The sequence below is a fragment of the Lactuca saligna genome, chromosome 6 (assembly GCF_052625555.1).
Source record: "Lactuca saligna cultivar CGN05327 chromosome 6, ASM5262555v1, whole genome shotgun sequence".
Classification (NCBI taxonomy): domain Eukaryota; kingdom Viridiplantae; phylum Streptophyta; class Magnoliopsida; order Asterales; family Asteraceae; genus Lactuca; species Lactuca saligna.
Genome location: NC_136422.1, coordinates 4771225 through 4782500, shown reverse-complemented (window position 1 = coordinate 4782500; position 11276 = coordinate 4771225).

The following is an 11276-nucleotide window of genomic DNA, read 5'->3' as shown; positions in this document are numbered from 1 at the left end:
ATTTGATTATGCTCACAGTGTGTTTGATGAAATGCCTAGGAGAAGTCTCATATTTTGAACTTCAGTGATTAAATGATAAGAAGAAAATAAATGATTGATTTCTATTAGTTTTTTTTATCAATGGCCCAAAGTCATGTTTGATGTAGTCACGGCTCTAAAAGGCAAGTTCTTCACTTGATGGTATATGTAATGATAATAAAGAAAAGGTGTAGGTTACCTATGTAACATTTACACGTTATTTTTGGCTTTTTGCAGGGGAGTAAATGAAATTTTTAAAGACCTAGTTGTCTTGGTTCATGAACAAGGAGCTATGAATGGTAAGAATACTTAACTGAAGCATTCTTTTGATTTGACCAATCTGTGCAAGTTTCACCATTATTTCAACTCTTTTTATGTCTAAAGACTTCTGTGTATTTGTTATTTCAAATAAAACTATACGTATTTGTAAAAATGCGAAATATAGAAAACAACATAAGTTCATTTATATTTCTTCCATGGCATTGCATGTTCAATGTTGAATCACAATTTTAATGTGCTTTAGCTTTTCCCCGTTATAGCAATGTACTTTCACTTTGTACTCTATAGTAGCAATTTACTTTCATTGGCTTCTTATCCCGATATCCACTTTACAAATCCAAAGGACTGCTTCCAGTTAAGTATTCTTACCATTCGTAGCTCCTTGTTCATGAACCAAGACAGCAAGATCCATTGTACATTTGCTTTCAATCTTTTGTTTACTGCATGTTCGTTTCCATTAAATTCTTAATAAGAAATTCTACATATGTAAATATGTCAATCGTTGATCCTTGTGTTGAATACAAAACAGTACCTATAAATGTTAGATTATTTACATACTTTCTAACACTCCTAAGTGTACATGCAACCCTAAATACCTTGGATCTATGTTTTCTCTATTATACATGCAAATATGATCTTTCCAAGGTATTCATCCTAACTAGCATAATAACATTGATTCATATGAATATATCAAGTTAGAATTACATACCTCTTTGATGTAGAATGTCTTCATGAAGCTTGAGTGCCTAGTGCCCCAAGTGTGACACCTCAAATGGTTCACACACCACCAAATACACTTGGAATAACTTGAGAGAACATACACACTTCATGAAATCGGCTAGCCCTTTCTATTCACTCATAGTGGCCGATTTTGTCAACAATAAGATGCTTATATAGTTAGTGACAATTAGGGTAAACCCTAATTGTCATGGCTTTCCATTTACTTGGATCCATGGGTTCAAATACACCATGGAGCATCTATGGAGCATTTTATGGGTTTTAGCCCATCTTGACAATCCATGAAGCATTATCCCACTATACAAGTATGGATGATTTACACAATCAAGCTATATATTTAATTAGTCTTCTTTTGATTACATAATTAATCTTAGATTAATTCTTGATCAATACTAATTAAATAATCTTATTAATATATTAGAACTTATAATATATTAACAAACCTTAAGTGTTATTTCTCTCATTATAGTCTATCCAAATGCATGATGCCATGCAACCCAAATGGAGCATGCCGGGTCGGGTCAAGTCTCACCATTTATAGTTATGGACTTAGACATTAATCCAACAGTCTCCCACTTTGATAAGTGTAAAACTATTATTGCGTATGACGTCAAGAACCGACTGGCAATCGTAGCTCTCAAAAGCTTCTGTCGAACTCTGACCTTGTCGATGATATCTGACCTTTGCCAATGACTTTCTATTAGATAAGGGATCATATATTCCTCCATTCTAGATATCATATGGACTGAGACATGGATTATAATCATTCTCTCTGTCCATTTGTTGTTTCCCGATTTCCGATTTTATGACGATTGACTAATTGAACAAATCAAATCAATCCAGGCCCGACCGAACACTTACATTTGTCATCACCAAATCAACGAGGGGCCCACATATACTGCTTTTATCCCAAAGTTAAAAGGAATGGATAAACTTCGACTCATATGGCTTGTTCTACTACTTGTTGAATCATACACAAAGGCACGTTTTATAACATCGAGTTACCAAATGTGTTTTCGTGCAATCAATGTACAACCAACTCATAGTAACAACTCATATCTCTAGGTTTGAAGAATATAAGATATTATCGTCTCATGATCACTTGTGATAAAATCCATGAAGTGATTCTAATGAGCACGGGTTGAATCCAATACTCAGAACTTATGAGCACTCATGAGTGTTGTAGCCCTTTGTCCAACATCTTAGACCTCTACAATCCAACCCATGATAGTCTTAATTCATATCTACTTCCAACATATGATCGACTGTGAATGGTTTGAATAACTTAGTCATCCAGAACAATGACCTAGTTATTCTGGAAGTTAAAACATGCAAAGTGAAACACAATAATAATTGAATCCAATATGGTATCAAAACCTATGAAAATAAATAAAACACCTTTTATTTATCACCATATGATTACACATTATTCATTGTATACTGTTTCAGCTATCAACTTTATTCTTGAATTTCAAACAATAGTCGTCCCATGCTCCAAGCATGTACACTATGTTTTCTAAACACTAGTCATGCCATACACCAAGTATGCATACTATGTTTGTCTATGATCTTTACTTTGTGAAATAGATCAATTGAACATAACTCTAATGATCCTCTTTTCACAGTCCCAAATCCTTACTGCAAATGCAAGAATTCCAAATTCATGCCATTTACTGAAATTTGTTAGATTCTAAACTTATATGCATTGATCCTCTTGTAATGATTATGTACAAAGTCATAAAGACTTGACAACAACCATTACAGAGCATTCCAAAGGAGATCAGCTCCTTGGAAACATCCTTCTTGCATTAAGTTTCCTAATCTTACACAGATTGAATAATTTCTAACTTTGAAACATTTTCATATTCCATTTTGACTATCAATTCTGAACAAGAGTTGCCTCGTTACAGATTATGTCAATATGGTCCTTCTAGAATTATCACTATACTTCCAACTGTCCTGAGCAACCAATCTTTGGTAAACCTTAGATTGTCCTCGACAATTCTCTAATCCTTTTAGTCATATCCAATTCTAGACCTTTTCCCTTCTTAATGCCCCAAACATTTGGAAAATTTTAGAAATGATGAATATAGCACATGTAATCGATCCTATATTCGAAGCATATGGGACACGATTCACGATGTCTCACATAAAGACTAATCTAGTCTTTTGTTATAACATTTCCATTTCTATTTGCCAAGTTCTGATAATTCAGATTATGAAAAGGGATGTCGTAATCATAATCGAATTTGAGAACACAAATAATAGACCCATATACAGAATTTACTTATGATGAGCCATTTTAACATGAAATTCATATATATATATATATATATATATATATATATATATATATATATATATATATATCCTTGACTAAATACGATTAAAACCTCAATCTAAGGTTTTAGATTTGAGATGAAGTATAATTTCCCCTCCCTTAATTATAGCAAAACAACTCTTTCCTAATTGAAACTTTTTGTTTTCTATAATTAACATTGCTAACTTGTAACCTTTATCATAATTGCCATGCTCCCACTAACATGATGATTATTAGCATTACACTTACGCTCCCACTATCTTTGACATATACTCAGAAATCAGCTGGACTTCTAGAAATCAATACTTTATTGAATTTCTTACCAAAGTTCAGATTTCTGATACTAGATTGCTTTGATAAAACTTTATCAGTATCATACACCTTATCTTAGATAGCTCATAGGTGTGTCTAAACAATTTTAAGAACTATGAAAAGGGATGCCGTAATCACAGTCTCGATTGTTTAGACCTTTTCCACTTCTCACAAGTCCATGTTAGTGTGCCGGTTAACCACACACGCTCCATTAACGACTTTGAGAATGAAAATATCACAATTGCTATCTAGCTAAAATCTACTTAGTGAAAGTGTTTCCTTACCATCATTTTCATGAATCGGAGAGAAAGCTTATGTCACTTAGATTTAATGGTGTATGTGTTCTTATCCATGTGAATTGTCAAAACCATAGTCACAATACAAGGATAATGACAAATCCAAACTCATATGGATTGAACATCAATCTTAATTTCTTGCCATCTGGCAGCTCAAGGGCCTGCCATTGCTTCCAAGTTGTTATGCAACCAATTGAGAACTCTAAGAACTCATATGCAAAGCCAACTTTAACTGGAATGGGCACATAAATATGTCAACACGATAGGTTATAAACCTCAAGTCATGTGCTAGTGAAGAACTTCACCTTTTATTCTTAATTCGTTCTTGAGACTTTCAAGACCTTTAAGACTCCCACTCTCCTCTTGACATATAAAACTTTCTTGTCAGATATTCAAGAGATAGTGTGGATTCTAATCAAGACAAACACTTCACACAATTGGCCTTAGTTGGTCTTTGTTTTATCCAAAACATCACAACTTACCAATTTCAAATGTACAAGAGTAGAAAAATTTTACTCTTACATTTGACAAGTGTTTTAAACCTTCTTTAAGACATGTCACTCAAGTTACAATCTTGGAGTATGACTCTAAGACTTGTATTGGAACGAAGTATAACTCATCTTCTTGATTTAACCATTCCAAAAATTCAAGATTCCTCTACTTAGTCATAAGAATGCACTAAGATTTCTTTAGATAACTAATTGTGATATGGTTTCTTAATCATTAAGATGATCACAAAAACTGATACTAAAGTACTCTCCCGTCTTTCCAGATTTGAGAAACCTTTATCCTTCTGCCTAATTCGATTCTTCTTATTCGCTCTGTCATACATTGGAACCTTTTCCAATGTCTCAAAATTACACTTAAGCTTGTAAGTATAACCATATTTACTGAGCTTTAGTAAATTATGACAAATAATCTTATCGATCTTTTGTGGTGGACTTGACCAGTGCACAAGAATGTGTACTCGATCCCTTAGTCCTTCGCTTGACTCACATATACATGTGAACAAGGAACTAGTCTTAATTTTCCAAAGATGAAAATTTCTCATTCATCATGCTATACAACTTGCATGATTCCAAGTTCTGGTCCAATTGAAACTTGGGTGATGAGGATCTTTCCTTATTTGGTAAATTTTGACATTACCACAAATGAAAGAATCAATTTCATATTTCCACTCTTGCTATTAATGGAATCATATAAGCAACAATTTTTTCACAAACGCCATTGTAAGGATATTTTAAAATAAATAAAATCAAAATTTTTCCTTTTATTTTAAAAACTTTGCGGAAAAACTATCCTTACAGTGCAAAAGCACATGAAAACTTTGTTGTTATCTATTCCTAAGCAATATATCATAACTCCTAAGAAGTAGCTCAAGAATCCGATCTTGAAACTATGCGATAGAAATCCGTCTACGTGATCAGATTCAACATATTCTTACTTTAAGTTTCTTCACTTTTCTTTGATTCTTAAAACATCAACATGTGACCCAGTCACATCATGTATCAAGAATCTCATAATAGAAACTTAGCAGAGTTAGATAGTGGACTTTACCTGAAGTAGAGTCAAACTTATTGGCAGCTTCACAACTAATTCCCGTTCCTTTGTCAATATAAACATATGGACCCTTTGGTAATAGTATGCAAGACTATCACAGACTTAGCTTTTTCTCTTTACCATTTGGTCAACCGAGTTGACTATGGCCGATCCCTTTCCATTGGGAAGAGAGAGCTTTACTGGATATCCAATGTCTTCATTGTCAATGTCCATCAGGTTTTAGGAAGTTGATCTTAGCAAATAGATAAGATCATTAAGGGCCTTGTCATAGTCTATTTCATAGGAGTCCCAAAGGAACTCACCATGTGACTTAGAAAGTAGTTGAGCCACCAACTTTCTCAAGACTTTGACACCCAACTCTCCCGGCTTGTCAATATGTGACTTCATCTCCAAGATGTGATCACACCTAGACCTTGCCTTGCCAATAGGGCTTGAGTAACCTTGAACTTGTGGGTTATGGATAATAATTGGAGGAGGTGAAAGAAGTATGATTTTCATGGGACATCATCTTCATTTAGGAAAGCTTGTTTCAAGAGATTTGGGAAAGATCATAAATATCTAAACCAGACATCTTTTTGGGAGATATTCAAGATAGTTGATTTAAAGTCCTTAATATAACACCCAATATGAAATATTAAGGCTAGGACCCAACACAATACTTTTATAACTTGGAAGAGGGATGTTGTAATCCAAGATATAAAATATTTGAAGGTAGGCGAATGATGATTCACTAATTTCCACCATGAAAAAGAAATATATATTATTAGGTTTTAATTGGTTTTTGAAACTCCTAAATCTTTGAGATTCATTGAACTGTTCAATGGCATGTTTCAATCTCGAGTGTGCCCTTCAGGTTTTGTGACTGGGATGCCGAGGATCACAAAACAAGGGGTGAATAACCATGCAAATATACTTGGTACCCTTAATATTTACCCCTTAATCGATGTGTCGGTTAACCACACACGCTCCATTAATACTATGATAAACATTAAGTTAACCTTTGCCTACCTTGTTAAATATGAGTTAATGGGCCGGTTAACCACACACGCTACACTAACCGACTTAAACAAAGTGCAAAGTGTAGTTTCATGGATTAGCACCTTATTCACATTTTCCTAAGTAACTAAGATTGGGTATTTATAAGAGTTTAGTTACTTAGTATTTATCATTAATAATTTTAATGAAGGGAGAATTCTAGTCCTTGTCCTACCCGTTCGGCTAACGACCCTCCACCGGTCAAGGAAGCGGTGGGTGAGAGTGGACACCCATTAAACTGCCATTTTATAGGCAATAACCTTATACCCCCTTATAGACTGGCTTCGTGAATGAGGCCTACTAACGGTAAGACTGACTTTACGCTTATACATATACACACACACACACACACACACACACACACATATATATATATATATATATATATATATATATATATATATATATATATATATTATTAACTTATAATATTATAAATTATAAGGGTTGAATTTTAACTTTTAAAATTCTAAGGGCTTAACTTGGAATTAAAGTATTCATGGGGAAAACTTTACAAATTCCAAAACTTAAGGACAGGTTTTGAAACTATTCAAAACTCTTAGATTTTCATAACTTATGAGTTTAATTAAAGTTTTAAAAACTTTAATGAAGAGACTCTTGAACATCCATAACTTTAGGACAAGTTATGGAGTCATAAAACAATTTAATGAGGAAAAAGACTCTTCATTTTGTAACCAATGACAACTTTTATGAGTTTTAAGATTCGTAAATGTGAATTTTAAGTTACATAAACACATTTTATGAACTTCTTTTAGATTAATTTGGATTAAAACCAACTATCACATAATTTTTTTCATTAATCTAAATTCACTCATAAAACAAGGTAACACAAAAAACATTTGGTGATCCATAACTTATTCTTAAGTTATGGAATTCTTTAAAACATTAACACCAAATTTTGTAACTCCATAAAAACTTTGAATCATTTTTTTAAAACCTTTTCATATCCATAACTTATGGAGGTTTCAAAAAAATAAAACTTTTTAGATCAAACTTTTAAAACTAATAAAATAATCATATCATTTTATCTTTTACTAAATTTAACCTAATTCAACTCATATAGCAAATTATTCAAATTTTACAAATAATTAGTTTTTCACAAGAAAAAGTAATTATCTTAAAATTTGACAAACTTCATGATTTTTTTCCTTTTTTTCAACTTTGAAAATAAAATATTTGCATCAATACAAAAGAAAACAACTCGTGGCTCTCATACCACTGTTGGGTTTTGAGCATTCTAACACTCCTAAGTGTACATGCACCCCCAATACCTTGGATCTATGTTTTCTCTATTATACATGCAAATATGATCTCTCCAAGGTATTCATCCTAACTAGCATAATAACATTGATTCATATGAATATATCAAGTTAGAATTACATACCTCTTTGATGTAGAATGTCTTCATGAAGGTTGAGTGCCTAATGCCCCAAGTGCGACACCTCAAATGGTTCACACAACACCAAATACACTTGGAACAACTTGAGAGAACATACACACTTCATGAAATTTGCTAGCCCTTTCTATTCACTCCTAGTGGCCGATTTTGTCAACAATAAGATGCTTATATAGTTAGTGACAATTAGGGTAAACCCTAATTGTCATGGCTTTCCATTTCCTTGGATCCATGGTTTCAAATACACCATGGAGCATCTATGGAGCATTTTATGGGTTTTAGCCCATCTTGACAATCCATGAAGCATTATCCCACTATACAAGTATGGATGATTTACACAATCAACCCATATATTTAATTAGTCTTCTTATGATCACATAATTAATCCTAGATTAATTCTTGATCAATACTAATTAAATAATCTTATTAATATACTAGAACTTATAATATATTAACAAACCTTAAGTGTTATTTCTCTCATTATAGTTTATCCAAATGCATGATGCCATGCAACCCAAATGGAGCATGCCGAATCGGGTCAAGTCTCACCAATTATAGTTTTGTACTCAGACATTAATCCAACATATATATATATATATATATATATATATATATATATATATATATATATATATATATACATACATACACACACACAAACATATATATATATATATATATATATATATATATATATATATATATATATATATTTCAAGTTTGATATCAATGGAAAGAAAATAAAAAGTTATAAATTTCTATATTTTTAGAATTTTTTTAATAAATAATAAGATCTAAAACTTGAAAAATAATTGTTCTTTGGTTTTATGGTTTAAAATGGTTCATTGTTAAACTTTTGCATATATATATATATATATATATATATATATATATATATATATATATATATATATATATATATATATATTGAGGTTCAATAGAGAATCATAATTAACCAAGGAACCAAATTTTTTTTTCAACATTTAGAGCTTTTTTTTACAAAAAAAAATGAAATAAAATAAAATAAAAATATAGATATTCTTTACCTTTTTTCATTTTTCCAGTAACATAAAATTCTATTATATATATATATATATATATATATATATATATATATATATATATATATATATATATATATATATATATATATATATATCTATCGTCAAATTCATAGAGTAAATCTTTCCAGATTCACAGTATGAATCTGAATACACACGGTGAGCTCGAAAAACTTATAATTTATTTTTTAGTATTCACTATGTGAAGTTAATAATTTAGAAATTTTTAATATTTTTTCCGATAAATACTAAACTCTAAAAATTGAAAAACAATTGGTTCCTTGGAGAATCAATAATTATGGTTCTGTATTGAACATTTTTTTCTCAGTATATATATAATTATGGTTCTGTATTGAGCATTTTTTCTCTCTCTGTGTGTGTGTGTGTATGTATATATATATATATATATATATATATATATATATATATATATATATATAGTAAGGTTCACTAGAGAATCATAATTAACGAAGGAACAAAACTTTTTTTTCAACCTTTAGAGCTTTTTTAACAAAAAAATGAAATAAAATAAAATAAAAATCTAGAAATTCATAACCTTTTTAGATTTTTCCATTGATATCAAATTCGATGATATATATATATATATATATATATATATATATATATATATATATATATATATATATATATTAAGTGTTATTTCTCTTATTATAGTTTATGTGCATGATGTCATGCAACCCAAATGGACCATGACGGGTCGGGGCAAATCTCACCATTTATAGTTTTGGACTTAGACATTAATCCAACATATATATATATATATATATATATATATATATATATATATATATATATATATATATATATATATATATATATATATATATATATATATATATATGTATATCAAGTTTAATATCAATGGAAAGAAAATAAAAAGTTATAAATTTCTATATTTTTAGAATTTTTTTCGATAAATAATAAGATCTTAAACATGAAAAAATAATTGTTCGTTGGTTTTATGGATTAAAATGGTTCATTGTTAAACTTTTGCATATATATATATATATATATATATATATATATATATATATATATATATATATATATATATATATATATATATATTCAACGGAGAATCATAATTAACCAAGGTACCAAACTTTTTGTTTCAACATTTAGAGCTTTTTTTTACAAAAAAAAAAAGAAATAAAATAAAATAAAAATATAGATATTCATTACCTTTTTTCATTTTTCCAGTAATATCAAATTCGACTATATATATATATATATATATATATATATATATATATATATATATATATATATATATATATATATATATATATATATATATATATATATATATATATATATATATATATATCATCAAATTCATAGAGTGAATATTCCGGTTTTACAGTATGAATCTGAATTCACACGTTGAACTCGAAAAACTTATAATTTATTTTTTAGTATTCACAATGTGAAGTTAATAATTTAGAAAATTTTAAATTTTTTTCCCGATAAATAGTAAACTCTAAAAATTGAAAAACAATTGGTTTCTTGGAGAATCAATAATTATGGTTCTATATTGAACTTTTTTTCTCTCTCTTCTTCTTCTTCTCTCTCTCTCTCTCTCTCCCTCTCTCTCTCTCTCTCTATATATATATATATATATATATATATATATATATATATATATATATATTATGTTCAATAGAGAATTATAATTAACCAAGGAACTAAACTTTTTTTTTCAACATTTAGAGCTTTTTTTTTTTTACAAAAAATGAAATAAAATAAAATAAAAATATAGAAATTCATAACCTTTTTAGATTTTTCCAGTGATATCAAATTCATATATATATATATATATATATATATATATATATATATATATATATATATATATATATATATATATATATATATATATATATATATATATATATATATATATCGTAAAATTCCTAGAGTGAATTTGTCCAGATTGACAGTATTAATTTGAATTCGCACGGTGAACTCGAAAAACAAATAATTTATTTTTTAGTATTTACAATATGAAGTTAATAATTTAGAAATTTTTAGTTTTTTGTCCGATAAACAATAAACTCTAAAAATTGAAAAAAAAATTAGTTCCTTGGAAAACAAATAATTATGGTTTTGTATTGAGTTATTTTTCTCTCTCTTTCTCTCTCTCTCCATATATATATATATATATATATATATATATATATATATATATATATATATATATATATATATATATATATATA